We start from the raw sequence: 7,311 nt of genomic DNA, 5'->3' as shown, positions 1-7,311 counted from the left end.
CAAAATTATCAGAGACTGAGTAATTTCTGATTTAACCAACATGATTACTTTGTACTATGTCTTTGGCTCCCATTTCCCCCCTTTATTTTAAACAGCTCAGCAGGTAAGTTTCTGTTTCCATTTTGCTCTGCGCATGCCCTGCCTTCTTGTCACACACACACGTGCATGCACATGCATGGACACACTTGTGCATGCGTTCACAGAGTGCTCTACAGATTAAACCCGCGCTCTCAGAAAGGCAGGCAGGGCTGGGTAAGGTGCATCATTTATTCATGTTCAGCTCATAACCATTTTCAGTTTGCACAGAGGGCAATGCACAAATCAGGCTGCAAATGCAAAGCTTTCACTGTTGCCTTTGGAAGAAGAAGCTGGAGGCACGCTGGCTCTGCCAACCCTCAACGCCACAGTAATGTCCTCTTGAAGGGGAAAGACATTTCCCAGCATCAAAGATCTGTCCTGGGCTCCAGGCTCAAACAAACACTCAAAGGAAACCTGCTAACACAATGTGAGAGACTCTGGGAGGCTGTTCTCTCTGAATCTGTGGGAGGTTTTATTTTGCTCTGGTCTCCATTACAACTGCTTCTTTTCATCCCTTAGGAAGGACCTAAATATTGCCTTTGACATTACAAAGGCTAATGCAAAGAATATTAATTCCTGGAAAGTTTTGCCTGGAGATTTAACAGAGACAGAATAATTATCCTAGAAAATGCAAGGAAATGTAATTTGAAAGGACTTGCCATCCACATGGTTATAAAACTTTTTTCTTCTGCCAGCGTCATGCTGGAACCCAGTTAGAAGCCTCATGCCAGCTTCTTCTACCCAGAGTTTTGAAGGAAACAAGCTGTAATGACAGCAGTACAGTGGACCTGTATCCAGCATGGCAAGACACCTCAAACAATAAAACTATTTTTTCTCCTGTATTTATTAGCACATACAATGCAGAAAAGGGGTCCAGCCAAAGGTGTAGGAGTCCCAATGCAAAATAAAGAGAAGCATGCTGGTCCCTAGGGATGGAGTCCATCCCTTGGGTCAGCCTGGTCCGGCACACTGGAGCAGTACATGGGAAGGCGAATCTCAGCACATCTCCAGGTCACCAGAGGCCTCTGAAGAGCAAAGGTGGTGAGCCATTTAGTGGCTTATGGGCCATTAGATAGCAACAAGGTAACCTAAACCAGTGTTATATTCTCATATGTGGTGGTATGGACCATTTTCCAATGGGTGTGTGCAGATATGCCATGGAAACAATGCAGAAATACCCATATCAGTGTTATTTATTCAAATTATTTGCTAGTGTCTCTCCCAGAGTATTCCCAATGTATTTATTGACAGAAAGGCTCTAATGAAAGATAAAATTAAAGAAAACAAACCAAACACAATTACTTGGCAGTAAATAAGTGGCTATTCATGTGCAGTGTCCTGTCAACAGAAGGAAAAATTGTTCCAGAGGAAGATATAATTAAACTACTCTTCAACACAGGGTAAGTGCTTCTGGATAGAGAAATAGCTCTGGAGGTGATTTTCCAGTTAAGCAAGAGAAAAGAGTGAGCAGCAGCTGTGTCCATTCCTGCCCTGCCTGTACTCTGGCCAGCATGCAGTTAGCACTGGAGCCCTCACTGCCAGCTCACCTTGACACTGAAATAAGGAAACACTTGTTTGGGGTTTTTGGTGTTTGGTTTGGTTTGGTTTTAAATTAAACTCTACAAATTCAGATCTTTGCAGCACAGTATTTTCCAGGTAATTGTTATTTTTTAAGCCCCAGATTTGAATATGCATATAGTGAACCGTTATATTTGATAATTAGAATCAATTAACTTTGATGGTAATTTTGAGCATGCATAGAGGGTTCAGCTGAAAGAAACACTAGAAGGGAGCACTGCATATCATTCTGAATTTAAGCAGCCAAAATGATTCAGCTTCTTAGTTGAGGCTGGACATAGCTAATGCTATTTGCCTTTGGGTTTTGGTAAGGACTTCTATCACTTTAAATTGCAAATATTTCTTTTCAGATTTCTTTTTCTTTTCAACACTTCCTGAAAGTGCTCTAGAAAACCTATTTCCAAGATGACAAGTGATGTTCTGACACCTTTCTTAATGGTTTCATCATTACATCTGACTTAGTAATTTAAAATTTAATACTGCACCTTTACTGCCCAGATAGCACATTTAATTCCCATTTTACTAACTGCAGCTACATAGCATTTTCCTGTATCTGCCTATATGTGACATCACTTTTGCTTTCATTAGTTCTGTAAGCTTCTTAAACTGTAAAATAAATTATTATATACCTTTTCTACAGACCAGTAATTCCTGTTGCTATGTATTAAATATCCTGACTTTCATGACATATGGGAAGAAATAATGTTGGCTTGATTTATCCTGGTCTAACCCTGTTTCTGAAGTTGTGTGCTTGAACGTAATACTCCCAAAAATCTTAAATTTACCATTTGTCCAAATTAACCATCACAAGATTTCACTAACATCTTGGAATACACCTCTCATTCTGTTAGTGTTTGAGAAAAAGACCACTGGGGCAGGATTCAGCCAAAAACGTTTGCAGTAATATCTGGCCTTTCTTACTTCTTTCTATTGTAACCCCTCCACTCCTCACAGACAAACTGTCAACTCAAATTGTTCCATTTAAATGCAGGTTGCTCTGGAATCCATACAACTTCATACTGCTCATAAAAAATAAAACATGATACCAGCAGCCAGCCTAGCAAAACAGTAACATCCGAACGCGCTCTAGTCTGCTTAATTATCCCCTTTTAGACAAAGTGTACTTAAAGCATTGCATTTCAGAAAGTGAACCACCATGTCCTCCCCCCAGGGCTGTCAGTCATCCCCTGTGCTCCCACACCAGCCCCAGGACGGCTCGTGCTGTGTCCCAGGGTCCGTGCAGGGCACAGCGCCTAAGCAAGGACCCAGCATTCGGGATGTCCACGCACATCTGGGCTTCAGGTCAGGCTTCCCTCAGCACCTCTGCTTTGCAGGGAATGTTCCTTCACATTATCATCTACATCACAAAGTCTCCATCATTCAAATGGATGTGAGAAAGGACAAAGTATGTTAAATGCATTTTCGCCTTATTCAGTGTAAGAGTTGCCAATAACAATAAACATATCAGATACCTTTAAGAAGTCCAGTGCCTTGATGATTTAGGAAGTCAATTTTCCTTCTACCTTTAGGAAATGTAATACTTCTCAATGAATTAATGTAGTTTGGTCTACTAAGCATGCCCCTGCACAAGAGCCTTCACCACTACTTGGAAGAGTCTACCTTGTAGGCTGGTTTTTGGCAGCGAGCTTTGCTTCTCTGGCTTTGCCTCTCTGCCAGGGAGATTTTCTTGCCAGCTGATGTGGCGATCTGTCTTGCCTAGTGCCTAGGACTGCTTTCCATCGAGGCAAGCATCCCCAGAGGGTAATTTAGAAACCCCACGTTGGACACAGTAACATAACTAAGGTGACATGACCTGACACTGAAATGTCCAGTCTTTCTTCCAACAAATTTGCTGGAAGTTTTTTATCTGAAGTTTGTTTATAATTACTAAAATCCGACTATATGAGCCCTGCACAATTATTTTTTTTTAACTTCTATTATAATCATTGCTAATACCAAAAAGCTAAAATTCTTATAGGTCCATAAGGAAGTATTTAAAAAGAAATGTTACAGCAAACGATGGCAGAAAGTTAAGAGATAGCCTGAAGGGAGCTGATTAACAGGATATTGTAGAGACTTTCCACTGAGTCCAGGGGCTCTTGGAGTAAAGTCTCAGGTCTGAAAGAGTTTAACTATCAAATTCTCTAATTGCAATCAAGAAAGCATAAACACTAGATTTACAATCACGGGTAATCTATCAAGTGTACATTAATAGAATCACTTCCATCTGCAATGCTTTGGACTGGAGCATAATAAAATAATTCCTCGAGAAAATATTGCAGTGAATCAGACATCTGGGGCTTGCTGCCGCCAGGTAGGCTCAGTTATGACTGATCCAGCTCCAGCACAGGATGGCCTCACTTGGTTTTTAAAACTCTTAGTGATGGATGGTTGTTCCACAAATCCTCTATCGTCTCCAAAGTATTTCAAAATTTTACTGTTTCTATAGTTAGGTTACTCTCTAGAATATCTAACTTACTGCTGCAAACTTTGTATAGCAAACTGTATATCTCTTAATCGGTTTAATTCCAGTGCAATTAGAGAAGGAAGCACTTTAACAAGTGAGAATCTGAGGACTTAAAGCTCAGTTTCCAAGAAACTAAGAATATAAAGGAAACTTTCAGAAAAAAACCCATAAAGTTTCCCAGCCTTTCTCTCCTGCAAAACCCCTTTGAAGTGGATAAACACTTGCACAATAAGACTCTCTGTGCACGTGGATGGGATGCTGGCACAGGTCAGTTGCATTATTTCCAAGCTGCCAATGAGTCAACAGTAACAGTGTTACACGATTGTTTTGAAAGACTTCAGGACATTAAGAAATTGGAAAAAAAAAAAACCCCAACAACCAAACCCCCACATTTTCAAGATTTTGGTTACCGAAAACTTAGGCAAAATCTTACCTTTTCCCCACACAGTGCCCTATAGATGAAAGTTTTTGATGGTATTTTATATACAAAATATACATATCCTATAATATTTATGTTGTATGGAAACCTTGATGGGATACAAACAGGGGCAGCACCTGCAGGTTCCTCCTCATGTCCCTCCATGCCTCCAGCACATTCCACCGCACAGACGGAATGAGGTGGATAGGGAACACAGGCACTAAATACCCCGCTTGACACCAGTGGAGAGCTCCTCTGCAGCTCCCGGCAGCTAGGACCAGGTTTCACATCCTTTGAACGGTACAAGCTACCAGGGCTGGCAGGTTGGTCCTGAAATGCTGTAGTGTGTTTTTATAATCAATAAATATCCTTTTCATTTCTCTGAATGCCATTGTGAGGGCTCCCGTGTAGCTACTCTTGTCTGAATGGAATGAACGTATCCTAAAGGGATCCCTTCCCCGCCTGCCCCACGGCCCGTATGCTTTTAGAACATCGACATCACCCTTGATTTACAGGATGTGTGCGCAGTAGCATCTCCAAGCCTTCAACTAGAAACCGTCTCCAAGACTTCCATCCCAAAGTCCTACAGGAGCCACATGCCTGCCAGGCTCTACCCCCACACCCCTTTAGGGGGAACGGGGCCAAGGCTCCTGCTCCCCCAGGCCAGCCCTGCACACCACAGTCCCTGGGATGGACCTGTTGTGGAATCACCCTCTGGGCAGCCATTTCCTTATGTTCAATCCAAATTCAGTCAACTCCTGCTCTTAGCGAAGCACAGCTCTTGTCCTGGCTTTTTGTGTCAGATCGGCCTCTTGGCAGTTTCAGATGCTAAAAATTCCAGGATATTCTGGACATCAAAATAGTAATTATGAAAAGCAGGTGCTTTATTAAAATTTTGAAATGCTGACAATTACCTCAATCATTATCACAAGGTGTTTTGCTAGAAAAAAGATGCACCTGCACACTGTGGATTGAGAGAGAGAGGATGCCACAAAAGTCAACAGTCAACGTTACAAAAACGCCTGCAGCAGAACAAACCGGGCGCTAACAGCAAACCTGGCCGTACTGCGAGGCTCAGGCGTGATCCCAATTCAGTCTGTTCTGAACTTGGGCAGACAAGCAAGAGCCAGGGTGGCACTTTGCTGCGCTGATTGCTTACAACGGTCTGCACTTCCTCAGGACTGCAAATTCTTGCAAGGCTGCTTTTTCCTTCCATTTTTTTGATATAAAGACTGCTTTCAGCACTGTATCATCTGTCCTCATTTAATCCTTTTCAGAAATATCTGTGCAACATGAAACATTGCCGTTGATCTCATTAAGTGTCTTGTAATAATTGCAGGTTTTAAGAAAGCTAAAGACAAAAACTGACTGAAATTAAGCTTGTAATGAAAAAGAACTAGAAAAAAATGAGTAGGAGTATGGTAATTACATGCTTACGACTGTGACAGTAGGCAAAAGAAAACAGAGCAGCAGATGGTATCTAAATCTAAAGGAAAATGTAAATGATGCTCAACTCAGACCATCCTCTAAATAATGGTGTCTTTAGCAGCAGGTAGATGTTCCACCTAAAGAGGTGCTGCTAGATAATTCGAGTACCTACATCCAATATAGGAGGGACATACCAGCCACCTTTATTTGGATGAGAAATCACTATATCAATTTCTATGTACCCCAGGGCCTTTACCTCACTTTCCTGGCCATCTCTACAATTTTGTTTATCAATAAACTTACATTAGATTTGATATTTGCCAGTGGCAGTGACAGAAAACATCACCTTCCTCTGTGACCTTGGCAGCTTTAACATGACTATTTGCAATGTAGCTTGAGTCATAGTAGCTGGCCTCTAGTTCAGTGAGGAAAACAAACATAACACGAAAAGAGAACAAAAATTATCAAGAGTGTTTTAGGACACACTCCCGGAAAGGCTGCTCAGCATCCTAACAAAATTGTGATGTGAATAAGTGCAATGGAAAACTCAGGTCTCCCCAGTTTCCCATGTCTTTGCCTGCACTAGAACATGAAAGGCCAAGAGAGGCAGGAGGTCTAGCCAGCAAAGTGCTGACTTAAAGAGGTTTTTTAAAGAAGGGTAGGAAGCAAGGCATGTGTGCAGTCCAAACGTTTCATCAGCAAAAGCTTCTGTGACAGGTCTGATAAACTGCTGCCCAAAGCACCAGCCAGCTGCCTAAAAGCCTCTACCCAGCTATGAATTATCATGTGTGCATAAACACAGTGGATAAGTTTCTAGGGCCTTATTTTTGCTCATTTTATTATAATTCTGGAACCAGCAATGTACGACCACTCTGTAGAATCAGGCAGTATTTGTCTAAAGATATTTTTGTTCATACTTTGTTCCTTCTTTGCAATGCAAAAGAAAGAAGAGGAAAGGCGTATATACCTATGCATTTTTCACATTTATATACTTCTATATTTATAACACACAAATATATATATCTTTTACAAATGTATTCCTCTAAGGCAATGCTAAAGGCAATAAAATCTATTATCTATAAAAAGTTAGTAATTTTTTTTAATAAAATAATAGTATTTTGAGATTATAATTATTTTCAGTTCTCCTGTGTCAAGGGGACCCAGATAATATTGCTGCCTAACAGCAAACAATGAATATACATAAGCAGTGAGATCATCATCCATGAAGAACCTGCAGTTACTTTAGATTGTCTCCTCTATTTTTTGACCAACTTGCACAGATTTCTTCCAGGGACTGAGGCATATTTTTGTCTATGCTAAAAATAAGCAGATTAGATTGAGT

Source organism: Falco peregrinus, chromosome 1, assembly GCF_023634155.1.
Source record: "Falco peregrinus isolate bFalPer1 chromosome 1, bFalPer1.pri, whole genome shotgun sequence".
NCBI classification, from domain to species: domain Eukaryota; kingdom Metazoa; phylum Chordata; class Aves; order Falconiformes; family Falconidae; genus Falco; species Falco peregrinus.
The sequence above is the reverse complement of the archived record's forward strand: the minus strand, read 5'-3'. Positions refer to the sequence as shown.